The sequence below is a fragment of the Lissotriton vulgaris genome, chromosome 3_2, assembly GCF_964263255.1.
Source record: "Lissotriton vulgaris chromosome 3_2, aLisVul1.2, whole genome shotgun sequence".
Lineage (NCBI taxonomy): Eukaryota > Metazoa > Chordata > Amphibia > Caudata > Salamandridae > Lissotriton > Lissotriton vulgaris.
The window spans coordinates 309,996,147-310,017,031 of record NC_141690.1 but is presented as its reverse complement, the minus strand read 5'-3'; positions in this window follow the sequence as shown (position 1 = coordinate 310,017,031).

Here is a 20,885-nt window from a genome sequence, read left to right as displayed (position 1 = left end):
GCATGCTTTGAGTGAATTTGCATGTGACACAAGATCCTGTAAATTATGTCACCGGGGGAGTGCTAAAAATACAAACCCACCCTGATGAAAGCCCATGATCATTTCAGGCCATTAGTGTAGGGCTGAAACAAGTTAGTGTACTTGGTGAATTTAGGGTCACAGAACCATTGTATCCTAAAACCCCAATAGTATTATATACTTTTAATCTTTCCCATACACTCAACTAATAAAGGGATATGTTGGGAGTGGACAACAACTTTTTATCTTTAAAGTTATGCCCCCCGATTTAACATTCTTCATAATAGCTCCCTAGAACATGGTTGAGACCACCTTGACCTTTAGGAGTTAGGATGGACCCAATGAAGAAGCATGCCACTATTAGAGTGTGTGAGGGTTATATAAAAAAGGGATTATTTTCCGTTCCCACTTCCTTAGGAGTATCGCATATAAATTCTTGTTCCCATCTTGTAGGTGCCTTTCTTCCTGAGGGATACCCTAGTGTCAGTAGTATGTCTGTGTAGGAAGGATGTATCCCTTCAGCCTTTTCTAAATGGTTCTTCCCACCCTTCAGGCACTGGTAGGTTTCCTCTAAACCTCCAGACCTTTGAGCATTGAGGAATAGAAGCATTGCTCAGAGGATACTCTTAGTGTGAAAGGTATTTTGAGTAATAGAGTGGCATTGCCTACTTTTTCATGTATAGATACTGATGACTAATACCAATCATAGTAACACAAAGTCAAAAATTGTGTTGATAGTTGAAATGTGTCAATAGTGGAAAAACTGTTTCATTCTTAAACTTTGTAATACCCTCTGAGCACATGTGCAAGGAATTTCTGATTTTCAGTTCTTTTACAAAAATGTGAACAGCTTTTTTTCATATGTTGACACTACAAAGGCTGCCAAGCATTTACTCAACTTTTTAGTGCCAAGAAGCCAATTGGAGTATTTGTGCCATATCATTTTCCTCAATCAATCACTCAGTCATTCAATGATTTATTAGTATGCAATTGGAGACTAAAGCTACTTCTCTAGAAGCAGATGGGAAACCTGTCCTTAAAACATTAAGGAAGGGTCGCTGACTACTTTTGGAAGTGTCCCAGTTCCCATGTAGAGCTGCTGGACAAAGCCTTCCAATCAGGGAGCAAAGTACCTTTCTCCACTCTTCATTTTTCAGATCTGATCTCTGATCTGAGTTCTTGGAGGTAAATTGTTGCGAGTGGGCTCATGTGCAAATTGGGAAAGGGTAGGGTCTAGAAGCCAGATGTAAAGAGCCATTTAACCATCACAAACCCTGAGATTCACAAAATAATTTTGTGAGTTGTAAAAGCATTTCTAATTTACAAAACAGGCTTCCTGACTCAAACAGCAATACAATTAGCTAGGGGTGTTAAATGAGCATCTGCACTACCTTGCGTTTTCATAAATGAGATTTTTTTTTTTAAAGCAGTACTGGTTCCTCTACAGAAGATGCAGGGATGGTGGTCTGCCCTTCCTTACAGACCACTTGTCTTGTGTTTATAGGCAAGCACAGGAGGTCACAAATAGTGACCGGCCTAATTAATCTTCATTATAGATGTCATTTTGCAGGACTAAAGATTATGCGATTGGACGTAATCGCACAAAAGCCGCAACTTCAAATTAAAGACGGATCGCACTCCTATTTTTGCAACCAGTCTTTTGGTACATCAGGCCCTTGATTAGGAGAAGGGTTTTTATTGTTGGAAATATTAAAATATATCTATTTTTTCACTATTTTGATATTTTACATGTGGTGTCATCCAGGACTGCAGACCATAACTGTCTCCATGCTGTGGGGTGGTCCACCCAGGATTCATTCAGCTCGCCTTGTAATTCCTAAGCTAAACTGGGAGCCCAACAGGAAGACCAACTACATAAAGGCTTTCACTGTCTAGCTTTCTGGAAGGTCACTCAGCCTGCCCCATTTTCACCTGGAAGAATAAGGACCAAGCAGATAATAAATAACGATAATTACGCACTTATATAGCGCACGACTACCCGGAGCCATCTCGGCGCTTGTACGAATACCGCCAAAGAACCCTTCCTGCCTTTCCTTGTCAAGAGCCCACTCCTGGGCAACCCCAAGGTGAAGTCAGGCATCCTCAGCGTTTTCGGGGCCGTTGTAGAGATTGAGCAAGCTATTGCCCAGAGGTGCAGAGTGGGACCCATGATTAGAATAGGCACCGAGGCGAGAATTATCAGATCCGAGGAAATTGAGCCCGAGACGGGAATTGAACTCTGGTCCCGGAGAGACTACTGCATCAGGGTCTGCTGCTCTAACCATTGAGCCTCACTTCTCTACAGCAGAGAAGCGTTTCCTGTTTTTTCTATGTGAAATCTTATCATTTAAAATCTGACAACTCCCTCTTTGTAAAATCATGTGTATTTTTAACAGTACTTCTTTAGTTTATTTCCAAATTAATAAAGTGTATAGTTGTGTTTGCAGTGGTCATGCAACGTTCTGTTCTGTTTTCTCCTCTGACTCTATCAGCCTTTGATGAAAGTATTTGACCCCCCATCACTCCAAGATTCACATTCATTCACCTAAAAACACCAAAATTACTTTCACAACTGACCCCTTTTCAACTTCTGACCATTGTCTTCACATCCTTACAAAAACTCACTCATATGTAACATGAATCATGCGCCCCTCCATTCTGAGTCGCCCTATCCCCTGCCAAACTTTAACATTCTACTACCTGACAGCCTATCAAACTGCATTGCAGACCTTCACTTCTGCCACCATGTATGTCCTACTCTCTAATCCCCAGCCTAGGGCTGTACCTCTCTGACCACTCTAAAAGAAGATGTTTTACAGAGCACATAGACTCCTTGTCCCAACTCACTGAAGACCAGATCCTCTATAAAGACAAATCCTACATATTAAGAGCATTTAGTGGTGCTCCAGGGATAGTAAGACTGTCAATAGTCAATCTTAGTGCATATTCTTTGAGAACAACAAAAATGCAAATTACTAAACATTACATGTACAATTAAATTGACATAAATATTTGGCTATGAGTGTGAACACCAACACACATGCTAGTTTGCATATATTCACTCAATGTTGTTAGGCATATACACTCCTTGGGTACACACAGAAGTGTGTTCATTTAAAGAACAGAAGTAACTCCAAATCCAGGGTATGACTGTGGGAGGGCACCTTTAAACATGGTGGAGGTTGTTGGGAAAGGGGCTTCTCTTCAGAGTGGAATCGCTTGCATGGGCGAAAAAAGGTTTAACGAGCAGAACACTTCAGCTATTGTAAATGTACACTTACAACATTTAGGCATATGTAAAAAAAAAAGGGAATAAGATTGAAATCTCACAATATTTTAGAAAAACTCTTCTATAACTAAGACTGTTAGAGATTCTGGAGAAAAGAATTGGAATCCATTATTAAATTCCACAATGATCAGAAATGTATCTCACAAAATGTCACAGGTTTACAAGAGTACATTCCCGACTACATTTGTCATTAGAAGGCTGTGTGTGTACAATTGTATTTTTCTTCATATAGACTGTGTTAAATGGATATTACAAACAGTATGTCTCTTTGAAATTCTTAAACTCCTAAAATTGTAATACAAATAATGGGAAATGGCTGAACATTTACAAAAGTCTGCAGAATATGAAACTCAAATTATTTTATATGCACAATAGAGTTTAAGTCTTTGCCCTGTAAAGCCTTAATTCACATTCTGAACACTACGTTTTTCATTATTTTTTAAACAGATGCCATTGTATTGAGCAGTGCTTTAATTTGACCTTGTTTGCTTTATTTCCTAATTGTTAATTCCTAGGAACCGCTGAAGCACCAGCTTTCTCCTGTAATTCATTTGTATGTGCAAGTAGTCACATAATATATGTAGAGCCATGCAATTAAAATGAGGGATGGCCGCCATTTAGCTAAACAAGGCTGCTCTGTAATACATTGTTAGTTCCTGCACTAGCCTGCCCTTAACTCCGAAGGCTCCTGTTAGAAATCTGAACAGTCTGTAAGTACAAATGTCAGTGTAACTCTAAAACCTCGCAGGCTGCCATCCAATCGTTCAGCACAATGTTCCAATCAGCGGCGAACAGGTGAGCCTTCCAATGCCATCAAGGCTCAGTGAAAATTAATCAAGGGAAGGAAATGTTAAACTTAAGAGTTCACGTTTGCAGCACAGAGTTCATTATGGCCATCACTGGCTATGCAGCGTTAACTATGACTTGCTTTTCTAAGCCTCCCTTGAAAAGTCAGCTAGGCATTACTGCCAAGATCAATAGATAGATTGTCCTGTCCAGGCAACCAGAAGTAAATCAGCCAATCCCGCTGACTCAGTAGTCAAGCGCTGCCACCAATCACTGATTACTGGGTCCAAGACAGATATGGACATTTTACTGTCACATGAATATAATGGATTGTTCATTGCCACACTGATTAACCTTGCTTAATTCAGAACAACCTTTCAGAGATGGATTTTTAAGCATGGGTACAGTAAGAAATCTTACCAGGAAACTCAACTGTGCCTTACAATTAAACAGGGTTTCATACTTATTAAAATCAGAATCTGGCAAACTATTGTTACTTAAGAACTTATATCTATATTTAGTACCCTTTTTGAAGGCACTCGGCTGTACATGTTCTCTGAGCTGCCAGGACATTCAAAATAATTGTTAGATAGTGAAAAGAAAGGGGAACAGATGTTTGTGTTATTTTGTGCCTTTCAATGACTATACTAATGCCCAAACAGAATGATATATAATGCAACATGGTATAGAACACACTTACTGGGCCACAGATGCACACTTGTCTATAACAGGAAGTTCCAACCATTATTCAAGATTTTCACATCTTTAAAGAACACCAAATTTGAAAGGCTGAAAATAAAATTGCAACAATAGGGCTAAATGTCTTGAAGGCATATTGTGTTTTATATTTGTCTTCTGTACCTCTTAAAATATCATTTCTTAATTATAGACCACATTTAATGTCAGTGAAATTTCTTAATGTGCAAAAAAGTGTTGAACAAACAATCACAGATTTACTGGGATTGTGCTGAGGATTGGTTTTTGTTATGATCCGTACTATTGGTAATATAATTTACAATAATGCTTATATCACTTTAATAGAGAAAAACTATCCAGAACTCTTCTGGACAAGTGAAAAGTTAAAAATTATATTTGACTTAGAACCTCTAATTTGTGCATTGGGACAGTTGTGGCAAATGTGATTGGATAATGTTTTAATGAATCTGTATTTCTTTAGGGTGTCATGATAGCGCAGGGTAAGTACTTTCATGAATTAATTATTTGTCAAATGAGTACAAAACTGCTTTGGGATGGAGCTGCTTCCACATTTTTAGGTTTCCATTGATGATAGAAACATTGTCTAGCAGTTTAGAGTGATATAACACAGTGAGTGACTTGAAGAATGAATCAGCTCACTTTTGGTAGCACAGTTTCCACTTGGGGCTCAGTCTTTTGCTCCATGCAACATCCTTCACATTACATTTTGCTAACAGTCCTACCAACTGTGACAGACAACGGTGTGTGGCAGCTGTACAATGGCACATATCATCTGTTTAGTTACACACCACAGTCCTGATTTCCACATTGTGTTGTTACTACTCAGAGAGGAGGAAATATTCTACAGGGTACTGGAGCAACGACTTCATGCAGCTTTCAATTGTGTACATTTTAAAGAGTAAGCCAGGAAGTACAATATTTGACTGGTATGACCTGATAGGTGTATCCGACCTCTGCTCCAACACTGTTTACCTCTTGTTCTCTGGACCGCTAGGTTCTGGTCATCAAACAATGACTTTTGACCAGCAATTTACTTTTTCTTGTTGCTTTTTGTCTTAAAACTTTAAAAATCCCTTCCTTTTGATTTTGACGATCTTGGTGTCTTTGTAATCATTATATTTTGTTCTCTTTTTCTAAGGTAGTTTGTCACTGTTACTGTTTTTTTTCTTTACTTTAAAATTTGTTGTATTGCCTGAACGTCTCTTCCCTGGGAACTGATTGCTGGGCGCCCCATAGCTACCATCGGTTGAGCAGAGATTCTGCAGAAATCTGTTTCCACAATGTAGCCACAGTCGATTCATTGAGCTTATATGGGTTCACCTCTCCACAACTAACAACTCTATTACTGGCAATGTCTCTTTGTTTGTAGACATTCAACAACAACTGTGAATAATTTGCATTTGTAAGTGACAAGTTGAAGAGTAATTATTAGCATTTCAAGAGTAAATCAAAGTTGCAATTGTAATGCAATACCAAGAAGGTTGCTGAATACCATTTTTATGTTTTAAATGCTTTTCTCACAAGTAAGAGCATTTCCAAACAAACATTAAGCTGTGAAACAAAAGAACTCAATAAAAAACAGAAAGCAAATCTGAAATTTGACATTCCTAAAGACTCTCTGCTATTTGTATATTTCACAGGCACAAGTGTTATCACAGATGTATACCAGACCAGAGTTCTATTTGAATAACAAACACACATATGATCAAAAACCTGTTAGAACATTTCTGGAGGCACCTCAATCAGGCAGATTGTTGAAAACACAAATATAGTCTGTAGGCATGTTTATGACTTTTCTGTAAATCAGTTCCATTGGATGCTGTAATAATACCTTTGATGCATGTCTGTCTTTACTTTTCAGATCATTAAAACTGTAGAAGCCAGTGCTTCTTAGCTGTTGAAGATCTGCATTACTTAAACAAGTAGATCAGTGGCGTAGCTAGATCTACTGCCACCTGGGGCGGCCCCAAGGTTAGCTGTCCGGTGCAGGTAAGAGTTGGAAGGGGTGTCAGCCGACGGACTACTTCGACTTGTTCCAGTGGTTATGGGTGGCAGTCAACTTGTTATGGGGGGCGGAGGGTGGTGGTAGTCTACAGACACAACTTGGTTACCTTTGCCGTCCCCAAGAATAGTGCTGCCCCCTCGCTACGCCAATGAAGTAGATGAAGCACGGCCTCAATGAAGTTTGTAAGAAGTTAAGTGTCCCTGTTCCATTAATATACATTCGATCAAGTGTGTTTACCCACTAAAGATTGAGAGTAATGTAAAGTAGGATTTATATTTCAGTCAGCAGGGGATAGTACTGATCCAAAAAGGAAACCTTAGAAGTTATTGCATCTCATATCATTTATATCTTCTTTGTTACTGTTAGAGTTCCCACTGCTAAAACACAAACTCATCTTCTTTACAAATCTGCAAACAGTTATTTGAAAACAATATTGCAGACTTGCCGATGGACAAGTTGTTTGCAGCACTCTCATCTTTTGTACCAAAATTAGAATCATTGAAGTATTGGCTCCTTCATGTCATTCCCTAAATTTTCTTTTGGTAATGTCTTAGCTCCCATAAAAATCTTTCGTCCTGCACAATTATTTCTGCATCTTAATTTCCAATTGCAAAATGTGAAATCTGTTGAGAAGTCTATCAACTGCAAAGCAATGTTGATACTCAGTGCACCGTACTTCTGGTGACACTTAAAACCAGATGGTGAAAAGGGCAAAATCTAATCATTGTGAATCTTAAATCATTGTGGCTATTCACTGTGGTTAAATTATACTTAAACCCAATTCCTTCTGTTTCTCCTTGTACACCTCCTAATACGCTGAATCAAGTAAATGACCTTTTGGCACCCTGGGTTTTTTAATAAAACTTAAATAAAAAAAAGTCACATGGCCAATGTGATAGGCTTAACAATGGACAAGGGAGTTATCAATCAGGGAAATTATTTTCCTTTTAGAGTAAAAAATGAAAAAGAAAGTTTCATTGGCTAAAGGACATTTGCCACATGCGTTGTGTAGCCTATACATTTCTGAAATCTGTTCTGCTCATTAGAAGAAACTTACTCCTAGTGCATCTCTGACTTTAATACACCTGTTCTGAGTAGGTTCCTAGAGACTTAAAAATAATTAGAGATGTGTGGTCAATATTATCCAAAATGTTGTAGGAGTGCAACATGCATATGTGTCTGTTGTTTGCCCTCAGGGACCTTTGATAATTTAGAATGGGTTGCAGACGCTTGCACTGCCCTTGTGTAATATGGATCCCCCTGTACAAGTTATGTGCCCGAACAATCACAGTGGCAGTGCTCCCTTATGTTCACTTACACTGAGCAATGGCAAGTAAGCTGTCAGGAGGTGCATTGACTGTGCTTCATGTTGAAGGAGGGACACAGTCAGTGCATCACCATGAGGGCAGTCCTTGGGAAAGGATGGGGGAAAATCAGGAAAATCCAAGGCATCCACCTGTGGTCTGTTGCAATCACACACTGCAGACTCCTGTTAGGGGATCCATTCCCTCCTTTGTAAGTAAGGCCGGATCTCTGCAATGCAAGGCAGAAGGGAAGCTAAAAATCTTTAATACACTGTGCACAGTGGAGCTTTGCTTTTGCACCATCACTCTGAAAATCATATTTACTATAATAGTGCACACTTTCTCAGTCTGAGCCTTGAAAACCCACTCAGTGCAGCACCAATATGCAGAGTAACATAATGTGCCTTCTCTGTGATATGACCCCAGTCTTTATTTTTGGAAAAACATGTGTTTCAGTGAGTCCTGCCCCTATTAATAGTCATATTATAAGCAGCGTAAATAATAGATTTTACTCTAATGAAGAAACATATAACTGGAATGGAATTTGCATTCACATACAGAAAGAAAAATATATTCCACTTACAAAGGAACCATAACATCTTAAAAGTGGAAATGAAACAACATGTAAGTCATGGGACCCCTTTAATTGACATGTGTCAGAATGGGGGGCGTACAGATGAGGCAGCCTGCATGGAATATGTATGTGCACTGCCAGTTACTTTAAATAAAGTAATATTTATTTACCACTTTTCAAACAAGTTGCAAATGAGAGACTTCAAGAGGTCAAGATGTGCCCAGATGCCCACTAAGATAGGTTAGTTTCCTTGCACATAACTACCATTCACAGGCATATTGTTAATTTATTTTAATAATATTTTTCTCATTTGCCATTTATGAAGTGTTCTAATGGAGTTTGATCAATAAAGCTGCACACAATGACAACATAAAAGTGTACAGTATATTATTGTTATTATTCATTACACGTTGCCCAACGTCTTTATGATTTCTGCTCATTAATTTTATTAACTACAGGCTTAAGGTCAACCAGAGGATAAGAACAAGGAAAGAAGACAGAGGCAAGGACAAACAGAACATGTTTCAGTCTCCATTACTACCAAGCATTTGATTTCTGAGACTTCGCAAAGGGAAAGAAGAGTTATTGGGGGAATATTTTGACTGATCTTTGAAACAAGCGCTATCATCTTAGTCTGTCTATCGGATGCATCCATATATTCATTCATTAATCTTGCCACCCATCTGTCCCTCTTTATCCTTCCATTGCCTTTCCCTCATTTCATCCATTTATTTGTATTATAAACTTGACTGTTGTAATTCTAAACGCTCTATTGAAATTTTAGGTATGTCCTCTGTACAGCTTTGCATCCATACGACTGTCTGTCTGTCTATCTATTTATCTACCGTCAAACCATTTCGAACGCAAACTTTGAGGTTAGAGGGGTATACGTAATAGCCATTGTACATAATCTTTGTGAATTTCATTTGCACCAGAGCATCTCGATGATCCACAGACAAATTCAGATTTACTCCAGTCCAAATCCTTGTGAATGAATTAAAAAAAACTGTCATAATTATTCAGAACACTGCCCACTACCTTAATTTAATCAAAATTCGAATATGGGTAATATTACTGCTAGCAATACTGCACATAGAATTAAGAGTAGGCAGATTGGTATATGTAATTTGGGATTTTTTTAAATTGGGAAGTTTTGTAAATATGCATATTTTTAATTCATTCGTTTATATATGTAGTACACATGTAGCATAGTCTAACTGAATAGTTAGTAGAGAGCATTAAACCATACAAAAGCAAAACTGTAGGCGATCGTTTACAAGGGTACTCCGTTGTTGTAAATTGTATAAGATTATAGAATGCTTTATCATTTACCAAAATGCAATCTATTTGCATTGGTTACATCAGATGAAATAATGATGTCATGCTGCCAATAACATTTTATTTTCTCTTTCAGCTTTTCTTGTAATGTCTATGTCAATAAAACTATACTTTTAATGTAAGTTGCTATATGCTTTTTCCTCACTTTGGAAACTCAGCTTGACTAGGATGCTAAATGTATATATTTCTGATTTGTGAACTAGCAAACATTTCGAATGCACCCACAATACCTTGATATGGTAAAAAAATACATATGTAGAGATCCAGCAAAACACATATGGCATCTGAAAATACTCGTTTAAAATACCAACAGGACAATTTTACGATAAGCACAAAACACATGCTAAATTGTCAGATGAACATCTGCCAATGCTTAAAAAACATGATGCACCATGCAGTAGAACATTGTTCATAACCTGCCTCGCCACTGATTTGACCCCCTTGCCCTGGCAAAGATTGATACTGCACCCCATCTACAAAAAGGGATCAGTGGTGAGCCGTGACAGCTATCGCCTCATAGCTCTCTTGGATGTTGAAGCCAAATATTTCACCTGCCTACTACTGGAAGATCTGAAAGCATGGGCAAGCCGATTGTATTAATAGTGATAAAATACTATTATGTCTGGTTTTAGCAACCTTAAATCAATAACTGTTGTGCAAAAAAACTTCTACCCATTCCCTGTGATTTTTGCTCTCCCTGTCATTCAAGGACATCTTCTTTTTTATCTTGATGTTGGCAAATGGACCTATTTGCTCTGTTGTGTTTTCTTTATATTGTCAGCAATTGCATGAGCCACTTTATGAACTGGCATTTTTAGCTTACTTTGTTGGTGTCTGGTCAATCCATCCTTATCTAAGTGCTTCTATAGTGATAAAATATCATTATACTGAGCTCTAGAAGCTTTAAATGGACAGGAGCTGCACTACAATCACTGCTAGTAGATTGACCAATTCTCCTTTATCAAAGTGTATTTACAGTGATGAAATATCACTATGCTTAGTTCTAGAAGCATCATACGCATTACAGCTACACTGGAATCATCAGGAGTAGATTAGTCCATTTTGTGTCTCCTTCTTCTTTCACCATAACATGTGGGATTCTGTAATGTGCACATTGAGTAGGACTTGGTTTTGTTGCTTAACATTCATTGTAATTTCACTACTAAATGTCTGGATTTTTTGACAATTTCTTGTTTACAAAATGAAGTTACTCATCACAGATGTCTTAACCTTCTATGAACTGGTTGTGTTTTATGATGATATTTCTTTTTTTGTATTGTGTTTATTTTTTACATTATTAGTTCTTGCTGCCACCAGTTTAATGACCTTGATTATCTAAATATAGTATATTAAATCTGAATCTGAATCAGTAGAACAGATGATCTAAGTGTGGCACAGGATACACCACTTGTTTTAATACTGATGAGCAATATGGGGAAACCATAACAATTTGTTACCATTCTACAGCCATTTGCCTCCCTCAGCCATAAATGAAACTGTATGTTTCTAAGGCCATAAACATTGATCATTTACTGTATATCCATAACTGGGTTCTCCGTACAAATGACTAGCAATGTAAAGGTGGAATATATGAACCACGAGTCACAAAATGCCAGTAGTGCCGGAAGTGGCAAGTAGTGTAAACTTCACAAAGTAAATATGACCATGTTTACTTTTTTCAGGTGAGCCTTAATGACCTTGGGAACCAGAGGAAGTAAGGACTCAGCTAGAGGTTAACAAACAGCAATCTAGGAGTAGCTTCTGCCATCTTTGACTGACTCTAATTGACATCAGTAGCCCAATTTGTTAAAAAAAAGGCAAGCAAGGACTTCAGCAGAGTTGCACCTACTCTTCCTCATGGTAAAGAAACAACAACCCTTTTAAATCCGAACGCAGGTCACTCAGATTTAACAGAAATAAAGAAGTATTATTCTGTACTACTCAGAACCATTTTTAAAGATTCTTCATTCTCCCGCACTCATGCTACACAAAACCAGAGGACTTTGTCTAGTGATAAGTTTGTAAAATATTTTTCCCATAGGAGCCCACCGCCGGTCCTGGCAAGTACTAGGGTTGCTGAAAACAAAGTTTCTTGGGGTCTGATTTAGAGTTTGGCAGATTGGTGCTTGGTCACTCATGTGACAGACATCCCGTTCATCATATTGAAAGTGCCTTATTTCCGAATGCATATGTATTAAGGAATACGGGGTATCTGTCTAATTTGCCTTTTCACCACCTTTTCCATGACAGTGAGCCCGCCAAGGATAGGGTGGCCTGCCGCCTCTGGGCCCGGGGGTGCATGTAGGAAGTCACATTTTGCGCCCCCTGGTATAGCACGCCCATTTCCTGCACAGGAAGGAATGCACAACATGGTGAATTCCTTCCCGTGCATGAACATGCTGTGGCCGTGCCTGCCTAAGCTTCTCCTGTGAGTTTTAGACAGGCACCCCAGTGACACTTCCTCAGCACCGTCCGCCCACCTACGATTACAATTGTAATCCAGCGGACGGAAGCACTACTGGTTTGGCGGTCCTCCTGCAAAGCGCTAGTGTGGCGCTCCGCTGGCGGACTGCCAAACTCGTAATAAGGCCCTTCTTCTAAATTTTACCTCATGCTCTTTCTTCCAGGACTTTATCCTTTGTGGCTCTTTATCGCACTCTGTGGATTCTTTATTATCCATGCTTTTGTGCCCTTTTGTGACTGTTTACCCATTTTTCTCTTCCTACTTCTTTCCACGTTTCCTCCCTTGCTCTGAGTCTATATTTGGTAATGAAAATATAATCCCTGTCCTCAAAGGTGAGTACCAGTGTTTATCACCTACAACAACCGGAACAAATTAAAAACTGAATTTCCTGTTCTTCCCAAAGGATTGGTCAAACCTTTCACTTTGTCACCATCACAAAATCATACATCATCCAGTTGTTCCACCACACAAGACCTCAGTGGTGTCTAAAAACCCAAGTGGGGTTTTTGATTAAGCTTCACTATTGTCATATATTGTTTGTGGAGTACAGTACAAGGGTACTATATTACAAAAAAAATAAAAACATCTCAAAATGCATTACTTGGTGAATATTTAACAAGTATCACTATACGCTAACATAAACTGCACTCCTAGCCTGGTTGCATACATATTTGATCCACATAAACTGGCCAATGCACCACCCAAATTAGTATCATGAGTAACAATTTCTAGACTGCACTTATTATTTAATTTGTATCTAGGGTGCATATCGCACTCTGCAAAAGTCTCAAATATATATACAAATTGAGGCCACTGAACGTTCTGTATTTCTTTTCCACTGGTGGTCCAAAAAAGTACGTCTTAGGGACAGATTAGGAGTAATGACAGACCCAAATCAGTATTATTACACTGAGAAGTACCGATACCACAGGAATAGGTGCTTACAGGGTGTGGGAATCCTGTGCTATTACTAGTTTTTAAGTAAAAAAAGGGAAGCAGCAGGAGAATCAGTGTTTAAACACTGATTCCTGGATTTTTTCCTCAATACTAGGCCTTTTTAGCCTACACATTTTGGCTACTTCCAGCAGCTAAAAGTTACAGGTTAAACTGAAGAGAGTCACGTTTTTAACTAAGGATGTAGCGCTATTTTCTGCACTCAAAGTGCACCCTTGTGTCTGAAATGGGCCAAAGGATGCCTTATGCGCGTCGACAAGAGCACCGCGCGTGCTCTCTACGTTTGTTATTCCTGTCCTCCTGTGGTAGGATTTTTGCAGAAAAATATTCTTAAGTACTCAAGCAGGTGTAATGGGGTAATTTCTGTAATCTCACATCACAGGAATAATGAGGAATTGGTAAAATTAGTCTAATTACTCCCCACAGGCCTGTTGTAACTCCAGGTAGTGGCGAGACTGGATTTACAGGTCACTCAGGGTGAGGGTCTAAGTGACTGGAGATATGTCAAGAAGAGCAATAATGTTTTGCAATCAAACAAGCACCCTGGAAATTACCTAATGTATTAAACAAAATATCACTGGACAACATTTCATAAGCATCAATTGAGAGATTTTTTAAAAAACAATTCCTGCATCACCTAAATGTATTTGACAACGATATTTGTGGCTCAGATGTAAGACCATTCTTGAAGGTGGGAGAGGTGTGGTTCAGCGCCAAGGCGGATGAATTCGAACAGGGGCAGCTCTAGGCTTATGGTGGCCCTGGGCAGGGAGCGTAGGATAGGGGGCCCCAGAAGAGGGGTCCGAGCTGGGCGGAGCCCCCCACCCCGGAGCTCAGGAAGGTGTTTGGAAGTGGAACAGAGCCGGAGGCCGCCAAATCCCTGCCAGGGGCCGCCAAGCAAATATGTATTCATCCTCAGAGGATTATTATATTAAGGATATATATTGGTGTGGTGGCCCCTGGGGTTTGGTGGCCCTGTGCAGGTGCACAGCTGGCACATGCCTAAGGCCGCCCCTGATCCGAGCTCAAGGCTCACGATTCGATCCCGGCGCTGGTAGCAGCTCAGCTCAGCACCATGTGACTCTGGGCAATAGCTCACTTTATCTCCCCGATGGCCCCCAGCGCCTTGAGACCCTTAAGGGTGAGTAGTTTGCACTTTATAAATGCCGGATTTAGATTTAAGACATTGGTGTAAACTCATCTAAAATAGAACATAGTGGTAATGGAACCTATTCCAAATGTTCAGTGTGCTAAATGTAAATTCTTCCAAGTCTGTCTTCATTAGAATTGGAAAGTTGTTGCAGAAAGATGTAGAGGAAATTTTCATATTTAATGTGTAGTAACTGCTAATGGACTTCGCAGTTACACAGAAGAGAGCAGAACCACCCACCATGACTCAAAACGACATGACAGTCTGTAACTTCCCAGCGTGTTTTTCAGGAGGCCTAAAAGCTTGCTCTCAAAACATAACCGAGAACAGAGCATTAAACAGATATAAAGAGGGCCTGCATTTCAAGTACCAGGCACCTCAGCATGCACATTCTGTTTTCAGCTTTCAGCTAAAAATAAAACAACATCAACCTTCCAGCTATCCTAACTAGCAAATAAATAACTTTAGCTATCGTCCTTTAAAAACAGAGCACGTTTTACCATCAGGCCTCACACATTCTGCAGAATACTAATGGGACTTTGAGCAATTTATAGAACTTTCATGGGCAAAACAAACAAATGTTAGTTGGCCAAAGTTAGTTTTAAGGATGTGCACACACAGCTTTTATTTAACTTTATGATCTTTTTAATGTACCAGCCTAGAGAGTGTTTCTAAAGTCATGTCATTAGCATTTCAAAGCCTTGAAATTAGAGTTCCTGAGCCAGATCACTACATGTGCAATCATAGGCTTTTGTGGTTCAGAGGATGAGATACTATAAATGGTCATAGCAGGCGTACCATGGGACCCAATGCAAGCAAAGTCAAAGACCCTAGGTCTGTCTTTAACATGCTACGTCAAGCAGACACTGAAAGAAATATATGATGTTTGTATGGGTTAGCACATTAAAACCAGACCTAACAGCTCTGCAAATGCCTGTGCTGTAATTGTTGGAGGAATGGGGTTGGGTTCTATACTGGGGTGCAGCAGTGGGGTGTGTTAGAACTAGGCATTACAAGTTCAAATGCAGAGGTCAATATTACCATTACCAGTAGGAAATCTCTTGATCAATGTTTGAGCATATTTGCTAGTTTCTATTCAGCTGTACTTTGCCTGTGAAGAAACGTGCAATCAAGCACATGTGTATGTATTTCCCAAGACTCACAAAGTCTCATAAATACCAGAAGCCAATCTCTCTATAGGAAAACACAGCACAGGATGAGGTGAACAGCCATTATACCAGTGGTCTGGTTAAACACAAATCACAATTAAATGCTGCATTGCAAATGCCAGGAATATTTATACACAAGCATATATATGAAACAAGTTTCTGAGCACACGCAATCGTACATAAACATAAATTATGACTCATCCTTATATTTTTCAATTATTTTCTTTATTGGATGCTGATATTTCTGCCAGCCAACACGTGTTTTGTCAGTGGGTGTCACCCTAAAACTTCCTCAGGGCTGTTGTCCACAGTTTCTATCTCAATGGTGGATATATTCCCCACCATGGGGGCATAGCAATGGTAGGCTTAATTCCAATGAGAATTTGCATGCCCTGAATAAATCTTGTGACTTGTGTATGGGACAGATTCTCCATCTCTTCCTCTCCAGCAAATAAGCTCGCTACAGTGTGTAGGGTGACTTACCCACTGACGAAACACTTGTTGGCTGGCAGAAGAATCAGAATCCAATTAAAGAAAATAATTGGAAACTATAAGGATGACAGGATGACTCTTAATTTAGCATCTCTATTAAATGGACCAAGTCAGTGGTTTTTCCACTCACAGATGCCATTGAGGAGTTCTCCTTATACTTCCCCCTGTGCTGTGCTAGAGAATCTATTAAATATTTGGGAATATGGCTATGGAAAGCTAACTATGGGTGCGTGATAGACTGGCTGCGGGGTTGAGTGGCTGCATGGGCCCGCCTTCCTCTGTCTATGGCGGAATGATTGTCTATAGCCAAAATTATCTTTTTGCCTACATTTCTCTACTTGTTTATCCCTCCCCTTGCTGCTCAATAGCAGTTTTAGGTGTAGGCTGTGATCTAGTCTGGTGGCATTAACATGAGCTGGAAAACAGTCCAGTATCGGCTGGGAGATCATTATTCTGCTGTTTGAGCAGGGGGGCTAATTGCGCCTGAGCACAATTATCATTGTGCTCAGGCGCAATTTGTGTTTTATTGGTTATAACCATTACAGTTTATGGCACATCCGGCGCCTGAGCATGATCTTGTACTTCCGCAGTGACAATCTATAGTGCTGTAGAAGCCACAGCCTCGCCGGTGGGTGGGCATGGATACAGTAAGGTACACAGTCTAGGCACTGTGTGAACTCAGCCGTAGGGCTAGATTAGAGGATACATTTGCCCCCTCAGTGCCACTGATTGGGTATCGGAGATTTCCCTTTACCCATGACGTAGGTGTGTTAATATACTTAGGCGTCTCTAGTTCACCACGATGGGGACCGTGTTTCCCAGGGGGAATTTATTTTGCAACAACTGCTATTTGAGGATTATATGGTTAACTTGCTCGACCGATTCACCTATTATCAGCTTAAGGCTGACTTGTGTGCCACTTGCACTTCCTTTCCTGCTGTGCCCCCCGCACTGACTTCAAAGATTGCTGGGGAACCCTTCCCCATGAAAGTTGATAACCAGACTATATTCGGACGAGCTGTTCCTATTCGAATTCCTACTGACCGGTTGGGATGAGAGATCTTGCTGGGAGTGCCTATCTCTGAAGACATATGGGCCATTTGTTGCACGCAGTCGAGGGCGCTCCTACCCAACTACAGGCTGCGGCTGATTCTTAACACAGGCTCTATCGAACGCTGGAGTGGTTATGCAGAAGAAGGCTCTCAGAGGCGTTAGATATTTGCAACCTGGCACAAATTTTTTGCATTTGGCATGGGATTGCCCAGCAGTTTGGAGAAGTTGGGAAGCTTTTATGGATAGTATAGGTGAGATGACGGCGCTAAGATTAGATCGCACACCACTCACCGCCCTTCAGGGATATGTAGATCAAGTCCAGCTGGAGTTCAAAAGTTAGTCACATTGTTAATGCTCCTGGATAAGAGAAGAATGACAATGTGCTGGGGTTGTAGACCGTGATCGCAGGTTGAGGACTGGCTAAGGGACACCTCGTATTCCCAGAATCAGCTTGTGACCTATTGAAATTTGATGCCGGCCCTCTATCGCCGGAGGGATATCTGGGATTCCTTCTAGACCTATATGCTTCAGCACGAATCAACTGAAGGCGCTGCAGATAAGGTTGGTACTGTGTGCTGCTCTGTTTGACTCCCCATTATATGACCCCCATAGACTCAGATAACTGTGCAATTAGTGTTTGTTCTTCATCTCTTTCTGTTTTCTTATTCTTCCATTTAAAACTTTTTCCAACTCTTAGTATGTATAAGGCTGACCAACAGAAATTTTCACATGATTTAGTGATGTGGTGCCAGGCTATACAGAGGAATGATATCAACTGGGTCTGTATGATGTGCAAGTAAAATAAACCCATGCCTGATTGAAATGTGAATTCTGTATTCTTCCAGTCGAAAAGTAATAAACAGATTTAAAAATATACATATATATATATATGTATGTATATTAATTTTATGCAAAATAGTAACAGTTTGCTTTGAAGGAAACTATCAATAATTTGTGACTGCACCTCCAGTCACAGAGCATTTGCCCACACCTCAGGAGAGGTAGCAACTGATTTGGAAAGGTGTCCCAATGAGAATTGTGTTGATGGGCTTGCAGGAAGTGGGCAGTCGTCTAGGGGACAACTACCTGCTCACCTGTTTCCCCTGATGTTTTCCCAACTAGAAAACGTTAATTTGTGTCCTTTATGGAATGCAGGCTACTTTAAAAAAAAGATTTAAATTAGGGAACCCAAGTGCATGGATATCAGTCTGCTATCCTGTGAAGGTGACAACCCCAAAGTTCATAGCCAATCACCGAGGGTTGCAAATTTTTACCTGCCTAATTCATATTCATTAGACAGGTGATTCCGTGACCCCTTTGAATGGTAATTTTTGAAGCAGAAGCTATTAGTACATAGGTCACTTTGCAAAATCAAAGTCCCCTCTCAAAATATCAGTTTGAAATTTGCAACCATGTCTTCTGAATATTTTTTAAGTCATCTGGCCCAAAGAGTCTCATTCACAAAGGTATTTGCATGTTTAAGTGTCTCTAACTTGCATACACAGATGGCCACTTTATCAGGGCACCACAATTTTTGAACTTACAAGAAGTCAGAACAATTACAAAAGGAGCGTCCACTACATTGTTTTGTTTCCAACCTAAAGAGCCATTTTTCTGCGGCACTCAAGCCCTGACACACGAAGGAAGAAGATGATTTAGGGGGTGCTACACCAGACTGAAAGAAGAGGCTATACTTCTTGCTATTTAAAAGTCACAAGAGTTTGGAAATCACAACCCTGATGAAGTCCATTGAGTACGAAAAGCGTTGGATGGGCAAATTGGAAAATGTTATGCATTGAAAAATCAATACAAATTGGATACTCTTACAGAATTTCCCATATGCCATACCACGGGCCAGGTTCGCACAACTTAATGCCATACATAACAAATTTCTCTGGCACGATGGGGTGGTACAGATTGCATTGAGTACGTGCACGCAATCGACTTATTGCGGAGGCATTGTGGAGCAGACGTATATGCTTATTATGTGACCTCCCACCTACTAATTGTCAATGAGTGGTGGTACAGTTCACCATCTGACCCAGCATTTGTACTTGACCACAGGGCAATGGAGGGTGCTCCCCTCCTACAACTCCGGTATAGTGCATAGAATCTAGATTTCTTACCGCCTGCCAGAAACACAGAGATTCAAATTTGGAGGTCTATGGTCAAGCAGATGGGATCGCATGGCCGCCTGACTCAGACGAGCCTGTTGTGGCATGGTACACTTCTGCGTCCGGCAGCGGCATTAGCAGGAATTCGAGGGTGGGACCATATGGGGATATCCACCTTCGGGGATGTGGTACAGGGCACCACCTTAAAATCGTTCCAACAGCTCCAGACAGAGTTTCAATTACTTAAGACTCAATTCTATAAATATTGCCAACTCCGGCATGCTCTCACTCCCTTACTGCGACCAAATGATAATTTGCCTGAATTTCACCCTTTGGATGGCACCTATTGATGGGTGACTTGGGTGTCCATAAGTCTCGTCAGATCTATCAAACGCTGACGACACACAACCATACCACACTGCATAACACCAGAAAGGCATGGCTAGGAGAAATCCCTGACATGAACAATGACGATTGGACTGAAGCATTGGCTAGCCCTCGAGGTGCAGTGGTCTTGACACGCTACCATCTAACAATATTCAAATATATACACCGCATATACTATACCAGATTCCGAATTTGGAGGATGGACGCCAGTCAGTCCCCATTATGGTTGAGAGGTGGGGTGGAGGATGAGACCTTTTTGCAGACTGTTTGGAGTTGTACGGCACTGCAACCATTTTGGCGGAAGAGTCACTTTCAAGATACTCCTTTTCAAATTTTTGTGGTGTAAATTGAATAGTTGTGGCTTCTAGGCAGTGGGGGCATGAAAAGTTGAGAGTGGGATAACTGATGATATTTGGTATGATACACTTGTGCAATGGTAGATCCTAAACTGCTTTTGCTTATCTTTTGGTTACAAGAAGTCAGTTTCACATTTGTAAAACATTGGCTCACTGGGATGTTTCCGTACGAGTAGTCCTGCTCCTGTGAGTGAGGACTGGGTGTTGCAGGGCTATAATGAGGTGTAAGAGCAGGGATTTCATGATAGGGAAAATAAAGTAAGACAAAACTGCATTTGTCCTATCTTTGTTTTTTCAAGTACAAAAATATACACTTATCTTTTTTCAGATAAATAAAATTGCAAAGACTTTTTGAAAAATGCCTTAAAATCTGGGGCATGCATAGGTTTTAAGAAGTAAACTGAAAGATATTGTAATTTCTAAACAGTAGGAAAGATGTAACTATCCTTGACTAGGAATATCTGAGTGAAGATTACAGAGTACAATTGGTTGTAAGACTAACATCCATTATGTTCAAAGTATGGCAAATGTCCGATATATCCGAACAAATTAAAATATACAAACTTTTATGTGAATGTGGCTCAATCTGTTCAATTACATATATATATATATATTTTTTATAATAGAGTGATAAATATATAGTGTGAACTAGATCCAACGATACCAGAGGGCCAGTTTCCTTTCAGATGAACACGTTCATTTTTGTTAGGCATGG